The following is a 12,761-nucleotide window of genomic DNA, read 5'->3' on the forward strand; positions in this document are numbered from 1 at the left end:
GCATGGAAATTGTTAAAAATATATTTTGAACAAAAGAAATATAATTCTGATCTTAAAAACTGCCATAAATTATATGTCAAAGTAAAACCAACTAAATATATAATTTTGGCCATTTTTGTGTATACTTTGAAATGTATTTATATATATATATATAGAATAGAAAAACTAAATACTGTTTTTAGAGAAATATACCTTATATATATATATATTAAGATAAAAAATAAACTACGCAAATGTAATATGCACATATTTGTATATATGACTTATATAGTTTTTGTATACTTGAAAATTAGTTTTGCTTCATTAAGCCAATGTTCTCCAATTAACAAGCATTTTTCGCACTTCCTCCGGTGGAGGGTTGTCTGGGTAAAAATTTTGTGCTGAGAACATAAATATGATTACACATATACTTTCAGCTAATTAAACTGAGCAATCAAAGGTCACTGAAGAAATTTAAGCCTTATTAATTTGAAACCACCCAACCATTTATTTCCCCCGAGAATTAATCAAATAAACAAAAACATTCAAGGGGCATATCTTCAACTGTTTTCAGGCATGTTCAAAATGACACTTACTGTAATACCATTCAAAACTTTAATTATGAAGTAATTACAGGAAAATTATGAATGGAGTGTAATTGCTCAAAGAGAAGTATTTGCAGCTAATTGAAGAGGACAGAGCATGGGTGAAATCAGAGTGACAGTGATCAGCTCTGTCTTTTTGAAGATCAGAGTGTAATTACTGTGGTAAAATTAATTCTCTTTCTTCATGTTATGAATACATACACAGGAAATTACAGGGACACACTTTTTCAAAGTACTTACTGTGAAAAAGCATACCTTGGAGCCCCATACACACACATACACATTCAAGCCAGCTCTACATATCTATATCTACCTTGCATCAGCCTTACAACACCCTCCTGTTAAGTTTAATCAAGTGATAAATCTGGTTTCCTGTCAGGATCGACTCATCAGGGTGAACATCAAAGTGTGATTCCCTCTCAGCCATGAATGCAGTCTGCTTCAACTGGGCAGAAACAGACTTTCACACACTTTCATGCACACACAACATTATGGTTCCATGAGATTCATTATATCATTCCCCGTTGTATAGTAGACTCTTATCTGATTTGCAGTCTCTGTGTCCTCTCTGTTCAACTAATGCAGCAGACCAATATCAGTAACAGGCCAGCAGCTTTTTAGCCTACGGAGACACAGTGAGAACATGAGAGGATTGTATAAAGACAGCATGGGAGAGCTTAAGGCACTTTAAAGAGAAGCTATGCTATGAGATAGACGAGGTGTTTTGGGAAATTAGTACAACTTTGCAATTTGTAATTTGCTATAATATTGTTGATAAGAATGTAGAGGAAAGCATGGACTGCTGTAACACATTTTGTGCTAGTTTTGTAGGTGGGGTGAATGAATATTGGGGAATACTGATTCATTCAAATCCTCCTGGGAAATTATCTTAATTACAATGAAAGGTTCAAATCACTTTAGTTTGAGCAAGATGATGACATACCTTTCTACATAAAATAAAGTATGTGCATTATGCTACAGACGGTGCTTTAAACTAAACTGTTAAATAATGCTAGCCTATATAACAATTCATAATATTATCATACTTTTACATGCAACAAGGGATAGTTCACCCGAAAATGAAAATGTGTTGGTAATTTACTCACCCTCAGGCTATTCAAGATGTAGGTTACTTTTTTCTTGAGAAAACCAGTAAATGGTCCTCATATTTAAGGCTGGAAAATCTGATTAATTTTGGTAAAACTGTTCATCCCAAACGGTCCTGACTCTTCTATGTATCGTTGGAAAGTCAAGTTCATCTTAGTGAATTGGTTTGTACGAATTATTATTTTATTACGAAAATAAACACATAAAAATTATTCACCTGTTTGCGTGTTTTAAAGTCATTTTATAGCATTTCTTTTATCTGAAAATTTCGTTTAGCATTATGCGTTTAACTTATAGCTATTTAGGTAGTGAGTAATAGTTATTACTTATTTGGTGTAAATTAATCAACTGATGTTGTCACCCCAATTTTAGTGCCAGAAAACTAGCCTATGCCTCCGGAAATTATATTTAAAAAGATATTGTACCCTAAAGTTGCTTCAATGCAATAAGCTATTTAAAAAAAAAAAAAAAAAAAAAAAAGCTACTTTTTGTTAGAAACCTCAGGATGGTGGTAGTGTAATATAATAATTTACAGTATAAATGGTTAAACTGATGATCTCACATCTCACCCTGTGTTACAACATTCCCTGATCTCCCCTAATGTTCATGTCACATTATGTTTATTATCATTTCAGTTATTTAATCTAGATATTTCGGTGTTATTTTATAGATGAAACCTTGTGTTGGTAAAAACAAGGTAGGCCTACCACCTTGATATATTGTTGGAACCAGAGCTACTGTACTGTAACTTGCCAATTTGTTTCATTAGTTTATTTAGGCTTTCTTTGAAAGCTACCCAACATAGATTTGATATTATTATTTCAGTCACATAACTACTGAGAATCTGTTGACTGCTCTAGAATTTCACAAACATTCCCTTTTGTGCATGTTTTTACAGCTTACAGTGATTTAAGTGGCTAATTCACTTGGCTGAGGTGGTATTAGCCATTCAAAAAGATAAAAGTCTACCTGTATATCATATGTTATTTTTGTTGTCATTCACAAATCTCCTTAGCAGAATATTCCCCTCTAATCCTAAATGGTTCCTGGGGAATTCAGGATGTCCACTAACCAGGTGTATCAGGAATCCTGAGCAGTCAGCCAGGGAATGAAAGGCACGGCAGAAAGAGAGTCTGCTCGATTGCGATGTGAATAGTGTAATCATTTTGATTGTAAAATAGGCCTACTTTGGAAAGAGGGCACATCTGTAGACTTCTGACCACAACACACAAAAGAGAAGGCAGAATAGGTGCAATAGGTTTGGACTGCCTTTAAAGAAAAAAGAAATCACAATAATATACTGTTGTGTATATCTAACAAGGAAGAATTTGTATGCTTGACTTACAATTTATTTGTGTTGTTGCATACTGAAATGTGAATAGTTGTGTTCAAATTCACGTAATATCTGAGCAGGTATGTCTTTTAAATAAGTACTTTGTGACATTTAAAAGTATGTTCTATGTGTGTAGGATGAATACTACTGTACATCCATGATGTTGTCATTATTATGTGACCTACATTATCAGTTGCATCGCTTCACTGTCATTCACAAATCCTCTCCAATGGCCTCATGGGATAGTAAAGTGTCCACTGGATACGCACTTCAGAATCTTTATATCAGACTCTTTTCTAATGCTGCTTTTCACCTATAGTGTATTTTTGGATGCAGCCATGGTAAAACAACAATTTGAAAATAATTTTGCTAAGCAAGTTAACTAAAGTTAGTTATCCACCTGAATGATAACATCCAGCCGACTGTAGATTATGTTTCTGTCCTTTTTTAAGTAACTTTGAAACCACTGAAAAACTTTAAGAGAGTTTTTTTGTTGTTGTTGTTATAGTAGTAGATAAGCCAGGGGAGAAGAAAAAAATGGGACTTGGAGATACACACCTCAGGGTTACTGAAAGTCACCGGTGAGTCTGTTTGAGGGAGATTGAGACTGGGCCACAGTAAACACACTCAACTCTGAGGTCACTGGAGCAGTGTGTGAAAATCAACAAAAGGTGGAGTGCAGTCGACCCATCCTGACCGGAGCATTCACACTCAAACTGCTTATCTTCCTCTGTCAGGCCTCCATCTGTTTGGCATAGCACTAACTAAAGAGCTTATAGCCATTTGAACACACACAAGCACTTGCTTCTGTCATTTAGTATCTCTCATATAGCTCCATCTCAGAGCTTCTGGGAGTCACGTCACATAAGTCAGAAAAGCACATCAGCATTCCTTACTCTCCTGCAAGCGACTAAGAAATCATGTTAAGATGGAGTCCCTCAAAACAAATGCTTGACACACTTAAAGGAAACGTGACTCATATGGAGATTAATGTGGTATTATCTTGGAAATGATGGAGGAGCAGCGGGAGACAGGAAAATACCCCTCACCATTAGCATTATTGTCAAGATTGTGATCGTCCTCATTGTCTGTTTTGTAATAGACTCACAACGTCTCCTCCTGCTCACTGTCTTCTGCTTTGCCGCAGCAAGTTAATCCTGCTGACATATAAGATCGCATCTCGCTTTATCGATTAGGCTTTGTTCCTTAATGCTGGAGCTCGAGTGACATCCACACACGGCTCTTTTTAAAGAAATTGAAGCCAATATACAAGACAACCGCAGCATCTCTGTTTCACATGTGCAACATGGTTGGAATTATTAGAAGAGTTGTCATGATTTAAAATGTTTTACTGTGTGGTGTGTTGATTTATTTTTTTGCAACTGTCCCACAACAAATAAATCATTAGATGATTAAATAGAGATTAAATGATGAAAGTGTTTATTAATGTTAACATTTTAAATTGTAGGTTTGGGTGATATAATCTTTTGAATGAACTGAATACAGTACCTGAAATCACACAGAACAGAATAAAAGAGGTAAAAGCATTGAATCAGTGTAACGGCACTAATAGAAATGAATAATTTTATTCAACACGCATGCATTAAGTTGATCAACTGAAGGGTAAAGACTTTTACATTGTTAATAAAAGACTGCATTTCAAATAAATATATTATTTGATGAATAGAAAGAACAGTATCTAATATATATACACACACACAGGAGTAATGACTGCAGTTTTGCCATCACATTTTACATTATATTTTAAATTAAAAAAAAGTTTAAAAAATATTTCACCATATTGCTGTTTTTTGATACTTCTTTCAAAAACAAAATCTTAAACCCAAAATTTCGAATATTATTTAATCTCAATGGCTAAATACAATAAAATCAACCTATTAAATTTCATGAATTCAGTGTTCTGAACCCACAAAGATTTGTAAACCTGTGTGCATCTCTAAAGTTGCCCATATATAAAATGCTTATATATTTTAAAATGCTGAATGTGTTATTTACATTAAATAAGGGAAATGTACAGTGGCTACAGAAAAGAATCATTAACCTTTTTCTCCATTTTGTGATGTGCTTTGGGTCATTGTCATGTTGGAAGGTAAACCTTCTTCCCATTGACAGCTTTCCAGCAGAGAGCAGCAGAATTTGACAGTATTTCACCCCATCTATTTTTCGTTCTATCCTCCATGTGCTCCAGTCCCTGCTGCAGAGAAACACCCCCATAACAGGACATTACCACCTCAACAGACCACTGCTTTAGGGTGCAAATCGTCATTGTGATTATTTGTAGAAAACAAGCCATGAGATGTAGAAAGGAGGGGTGGAAATTAAATAGAAATGGAGCATGTCATTATTTGAGGATGACATGGGGATGTAAATACAAAGAAGATGAGAGAAAAGTAAAAAGAGAGGAGTGAATGTGGGTATTGGAGCAATCCTCATGCGCTGGCTTTGTGTCTGCATTCCTGCCATACTGGGCTCATTCACGCAGGCAACCATACAGAAGTAGCTGGATCAGGTGGATGCTTGACAGATGTGATCACACAATCTTCTATCATTTGCTTTTTATAGCAGGAAGATTAGCCTCATTCACACAGGTTTTTAAAGGGGGGTTCAGAAAATCTGGAGGATTTAAAAGATCTAGATTAGAAAGTTTGGAAACATTTGAAATGGTTTTAAACATGGGCATATTCCAAATGCTACAAGTAGCCAGACTCCATGAGGATTGGTTTCTAAATCTCTTCTTTCATTGCTTGTTTCAGCACTTTTAAAGTCACCCGGGGGTGGGATCTGGAAGTTTGAACTGAATCCCCTGCTGAAAACACTCATTTAGAGACAATCCTCTGTTAATTTATGGAGAACTATATTTCTTTACTTCATTAGCAGTTTATGAAAGTGAACGATCTGCATTCAAATCCATAAAGTAAGAGCGAGTTCCTAACAGAAGGTGTGTGTTGACTGGGCTGATAGGTTTGCTGTTGGCATCAGGGTTTGTAATCTAAATGGTAATGTCAGGAACTCTATTCGAAGTGAAGGTACGGAGGGCCATCAGCTGCATGCTTTACAACTTCAAGTTGGCAAGACAACCATAAAAACTGCATTTAGGGGAGTGGGTGTGTGAAGAAAAGGCTGATGGATGCATGCCGTGCCCCCTTTAAAATAATTTAATAGAATAAAACTGAATAATAAAATACTTACTACCTCAGTTAATTTGCAAATTAAAAAAAAAAATCAAATAATAAAAAAAATTCTAATGTTACAATATTACTGTTTTTACAGTATTTTTATTAAATAAAATAAAAAATACAGTAAAGTGGTGAGCATAGTTCACACAAAAATTTTAATTCTGTCATCATTTACTCACCCTTACATCGATCCAAACCTGCATGACTTTCTTTTATTTGTGGAACAGAGAAGAAAATATTTTTAAAAAAAATGTCTAAATGTCTAAGTTTAAGTTCAATCAGTTCACTTCATCTTCACAAATGGCACTGACCTTGGAGGCTCTTGAAATGAACCCAAATCCAATGAATCCAAAGGTCACTTTGTGTTTTTGGCCAAGTAGGGCTGATCTTTAAATTAGTCTTTATTGAAACCTGGTGACATGTCTCAACAGGAAGGATGACTGGGCGTACTTTAAATACTCTCTGTTGCCTATTTTGAAAAATGAAAGGATTGAGTTTGTGTCCTTCTCCTTGGAATACATGTGTTTTGTCATCAGATGTCCGTTATATTCAACACTTCATTTTTCAGTGCTTATTTTCTGATAACATGCCAGGCAGATGTGACCTTGGATGCCACATAGCTCATCCGTAATGCATCTGGCATCCCCTTACCTCTATCAACTTTTTAAATGTTACTTTCAGCAAGGATATCTGCAAAATGACTAAATCGAAATTGTACATTTTTCCACTTGTGGTGCCATTTAACTGTCAACCTCAAAGTGACAGTTAAATTCCCCCGCTTCGGTGCCAAACGGAGTGCAGAGAGCCATACTAAGCAGCAAAGGAGCATGAAAAGTCAATTCGCTGGCATATTAAACATGAGGGTGGATGTAGCCTAAGAAGCAGCTTCAGGAACAAATTCTGTTCTTCTAGAGTCATACATAAACTCAGTACAACATAACAAATGTTATAAAGAAATACACAAAGCCATAGGGGGTGCAGTAGTTAAGGGGTGCATTTGTCATTAAGGATCGCAGGAGCCTTTTTTGTAATGCTGTCATTTTAAATTTGAGTTTTGTCATTTTTCAGCTGACAAAACAGCACAGAGGAGTGATTCTAGTGAGTGTAAACCTGCCAAAAATAAAATAAAATAGAATATAAAAAAAAAAAAAACTTAAAGAAATTAAACATGAAATAAAAAACTGATAATCCCTAGTGAGTGGTAAAAACCTGTCCTAAAATAAAATAAAATAAAAATAAAGAGTAATGAGATTTTGAGATCTTTAAGCAAATTAATAACATATTTTTTTAGATTGTGGGGTGAAATATAACCTGAATATTTCCTTTAACTCTCCCTCTCTGTCTACATTTACACAGTTACATGCATTCATTTAGCAGATGCTTTCATCCCAAGTGACTTATATATGAGGAACATCACAAGCAGTTTGTCACAGAGCCAACAATATTCCTATTGCACAAGGCCAAGTTTAGTATCAACTAGATTAGTAAACACACTACAGCAGAAGTGAAACACACAAAGGATCAAAAAGAGAACTTTTGGACTGTATAAATACACAGGGGTAATAATTGTAATAAGTGATTTTGTTTATAGTTATGGATTAGTTAAGTGCTTGCAAAAAAACATGCATTTTTCTCTAACACATGCACACACACAAAGATTCTTATTCCTCTGAAAGCAAAAACTTTTCTCTCTCTCTCCTGTACTCTGTGACTGTTCATGTCCTTGACATTTTGTCGTCATAACTCCTGCATTACTGGTTCTATATGTTTGTATTCAGTGCATTTGTATATTCTTTCTGTATTCTCTCTGGTCAGCTCTGAAGACTGACTGAGAAATTCTTTTGAGATGATGGATCCTGAGAGGAATAAAGACAACTCAGGAGACTGACACAAAAGAAAAATGAGAAGCTAGACGTGAAAGAAGTGAGTCTCCGGCTTCGAGATTTACTTCAGACACTTGATGCCTAAGGCAAATACGCAAACACACACAAATGCACAGTAATTAATTTCATGTGAAGGGTCTGTTGATAAACTTCCACTACGGTCGACTTCATAGTTCCCTCATTAATTTACCCTCATTTTATTGTGAAGAATTCATAATATGTTCTGATAGCCAAAATACTCCATGTCCCTCTTAACCTAGACAAGCTCACATAATAAACGAAAGAGTGAAAACAATTCTTAGTAAAAAAAAAAAAAAAAAAATTACAGTGACGTGACATACAGTGTCCCATACTCAGAATTCATGCTCTGCATTTAACCCATCCAAAGTGCACACACACAGCAGTGAACATACACACACCCGAAGCAGTGGTCAGCCATTTATGCTGCGGCGCCCGGGGAGCAGTTGGGGGTTCGGTGCCTTGCTCAAGGGCACCTCAGTCGTGGTATTGCCGGCCCTAGACTCGAACCCACAACCTTAAGGATAGGAGTCAAACTCTCTAACCATTAGGCCACAACTTCCCCAGTCGTGGACTATAGGGTAGGTCAAAGAACAAACATCATTTGTGAAATAACTAGTGGCTTATGAAGTGTTTACACACCAGCTAGAGTGTCGTAATGACATGCTTGGGTTTGACACTGATACAAATGAAGCCAACACTGAAGACTCTTCATTCTTCTGGAGAACTGCACCAGCTGCTTCAGAAAGAAGCACAACTGAATGTTTGTTCTTTATAAAGTCCTTCTAACTCTTGCAACTCTGCTAACTAGTGCTGAAATGGATGATGGTGTGAGTCTCCTCAAAAACCTTGTTTGAATTTTGTTAAATATATGTTGTAATACTGTATACATTTTAAAATATATTTTCAAAAAACATGCAAAATACATTGGTAGAAAATATATTTACATAAATATATAAGAAAAATTTTAAAATGTTTTTGTTTATAACAAAAATTAGCTGTATAAGTGTATCTGTGCTGTATATCTAGAATTTCTGCCATATTATCCGGTAATACATCAAGTCGTCCAATTAATTTTTGGGGTCACTCACTGTATATCTATAAAAAAAAATAAAAGAAATAAATAAGTACTGTATATCTAAATAATATATATAATGTATATAATTATATTGAACGATAATATAACAATAATATAAAAATATAAAAATGTTAAATGCAATTTTATTTAAAAAATAATACAATTACACATTTTAAATAAATATACAATAAAAATACATTTTTAATCATTAATTATACGTCTCATATAAAACCCCAGCATGATAAATTAAAGTTCTTTGCAGCATCGCAATCCCAGACAAAAATCTATTGACCTTTCAGCCTGACATTCAGTACCTAAAGGATTCAGCAGTTCTTAGATGGGAAGGTTGTTTTATCCCAAAGGTCATGACCGTAGAATCTGAGAAGGACACTTCCAAAACAGGCAATTTTTCTGTCCCAGAACTGCCTTTTCTTCCGTGGAAATACGCAAAATGTAGACAGATGGGACACTGGCTCTGGAATCAGTACCTGGATGGATGGATCCAGAGCCCAGTTCTTCTCTGTCCATTCTCCTCAACCTACCCTATTCAGTTAACCTTCTCTCCGCCATTACTTACAATTAAAACCACCAATATGCTGTAGATTACAGTCCAGTCACTGGTCAGAGCTGTGCAGTGAGCAGACCACAGGCTGGGTACATTACAGAGAGCCCTGACTCATCAATACCTCTGTTCACTCATGCACATTCACAGTCAACCACAAATAGGCCATCCTTTCCAAAAATGACACGATATGATATTTACACAAATATGATATTTTCTTTGGTCTAATTTCTGATTTTAAAAAAAGAACTCCGTAATCATAAAAAGGTTATTCCTATAAATAAATAATATATAAATATAAATAAACTATAATATTTCTATATAATTATTATGTAATATATATTATATAAAAAAAATTAAATAGCAATGCTTAAATAGCAATGTTATTGCAGTACTGCTGATGCTTTTTTCTCTCATTTTCCCGATAATGGTAATCAGTTCTTTTTTGCCTTTGTAATAAGGCTGACAGTAGCAGGACTGCGCAGAGCTCTCGTAGAGGGGAGTTAATGCTTTAACAGCACCTCTGGAATGGCTGGAGATCAATGCGTCATGCCCTGCAGCAGCAACAACTTCGACCAGCCGCATGTGATGTGGGCTGCCGTTTAATTTCACGCTCAGGATCTGAGTGCTGCCTCTCAAGCAGAAGACAGAGTGAGAGAGAAACAGAGAGACGAGAGATGAGAAGCGGAGAGGATGGAGTGGTTGTTGAAAATAAGGTGAGGAAAGGGAGAAGGCTGACAGTGGATGAAGAGATAAGCAAGTAAAGAGAAAGAGATAGAAAAATGATAGGTACAGGTAATTATAGGCAAACAAATGAATACACTTACAGTATATATTTTAAGAATGTTTAGATATTTTTACTGGAAAACAAGGATACTGATTAAGAACTGAATTGCAGCTGAAGGAGTGAGATTCTCCATAACTGATTAATATCAGAAATCAAACATTTAAACTTTATTTCACTAATCGTCCTGTGTCCTATTTGCGCTAAAGACATGAATAATATATCATTACACAAGCGCCACTCATTTTTTTTTTTGCAACAAAAATGTAAAAATCTAGCAATTTACTAATATTTTCAGTACAATGTTGGTTAACCGTGAACATTGACATGGGTTCTGTAACATTTCAAGCTAAAGAAATGCCACATATTACATTTCTACTACTTGCATTCAATCTAAAGTGACAGATTAGATAAAATTGCATTTCATATGCCCAAAAAGTGCAGCATCAAATTAGTTCCTTAAACTCAGCAATACAATTTATTACTAAAATAAATCTGTTGTGTAGAATAAATAATAAGCACCAGACATGCACTCAAAACAGTACTGAGTCACACACCAGCTTCTTATTATCAGAGGAACATTACAGGCATACTTCAAAAGTATTTACCAGCTGAACTATATAAATTGAAATGGAATTCTTCAGCTGAGTTGATCCTCATACAGATACTTTCTCCAACAGGAAAGAACTCCCAGCAGCGTTCCTGGAACATCTTCCACACGTATGATTCCTGTTGTGTGAAAGAGTGCAGCAGTCACAATTCAATTTATAATATATAGTGTATCTCAAGGATCATTTGTCAGTGGTTTTCTCATTTTAATGTATTAAGCACACATCTTTCACTCTGAAAGTCCAAATATCTCTTTTCAAAGATTCATGGCAAGCTGTACCTGTCCGGGATGTTCTGTGACATCCTTATTGATGAGATACATCAGAAAAAACTAGACCTTCTTCCATCTTAATTAGGATTTTTTTCAATGTAATCTGGAGCTGTCTGACCCAGCATAGACAGCAATGCAAGTCCAGAAACGTAGCAAGGAGATCTGTGAATTAATCCATGTGACATCAGTGGTTCATCCGCAATTATACGAAGCTACGAGAATACTTTTTGTGCGCAGATGAAAAAAAAATAACGAATTTATTCATCAGTTTGTCTCCTCCGCATCACCCTGGTGCCATTTTGTAGAATATCTCAGTTGCGTCATGCCGATACGCTGTTTCCATTCAGATCAAACCACAACAACGTAGGAAACATTTCACGGTTGTGACGCAGCTGAGATATTACTACTTGTATAGCCTAGTTCCAATTCTACCAGAAAGTGATGATTTTGTTCTCTTTGTTTTATGCGATATTTCAATTTTGCGCATAAGTTAAATTTGCAATTTGGATGGAAACCAAACCCGGCTAATGATCGCTTATCAGGACCAAAATGCTGGATTTTCAAATCTATGTGAAGTTCTCAGCACCATTGTTCAACGATCATGAATGAATTGCATGTCGGCCTGTTATTGTAGGGACATCGACTTTACATTTTTACATCCCTAAACATGACACTGAATAAAGCGAACTGTGAGTGGTCGTTTTACATGTCGGTCAGAGGTCCCTCTTGGGCGGTCCTTTGGTTTTTGTTGTTGGGGTGAAGTCGAGTTATTATTAGTTTATTTTGTAGGTCTGGCTCAGGAGACTAGCTCTCTGTCCTGACCAGCTGCACAACAGACCAATTTTCCACCAGAATACTAATCTCAGAACAGCCTTTTAAATTGTGACTGGAAAAAATGGACGATGGAAAAGAGGCATAACTGATCTCAGACCTGTTTTTCAAGTCTTTTGTACTCACAGATAGTTGGCCAGGTTGTGCTCTTGCAGCATGTGCAACTCAAAGCCATGGGGCACTGTGTCAAAGAACTTGCTCCCAATGCAACAGATAAAACAATTAGTCTGCAGGAAAAAATCAGACGCCACATTCACTATTTAATTATACATGATCAATTAGCATAAAACCCATAGCTACACCGAAGAGCGGCTGACACAGATTAATGATGTATTTACTCACAGAAATAAAATATTAATTTACAAGTGCAGTGTGGCTCTGATTTATAATTAAAGAAATGTTTAATTTTCGATAAATTAATTTAGTCTGTTAATTGGAACACAAGATGACAGACATCATAAATCTGAATGGATTCACAATGTAGCTAGGTGTTAAAAAAGGCAA

The sequence above is a fragment of the Cyprinus carpio genome, chromosome A17, assembly GCF_018340385.1.
Source record: "Cyprinus carpio isolate SPL01 chromosome A17, ASM1834038v1, whole genome shotgun sequence".
Lineage (NCBI taxonomy): Eukaryota > Metazoa > Chordata > Actinopteri > Cypriniformes > Cyprinidae > Cyprinus > Cyprinus carpio.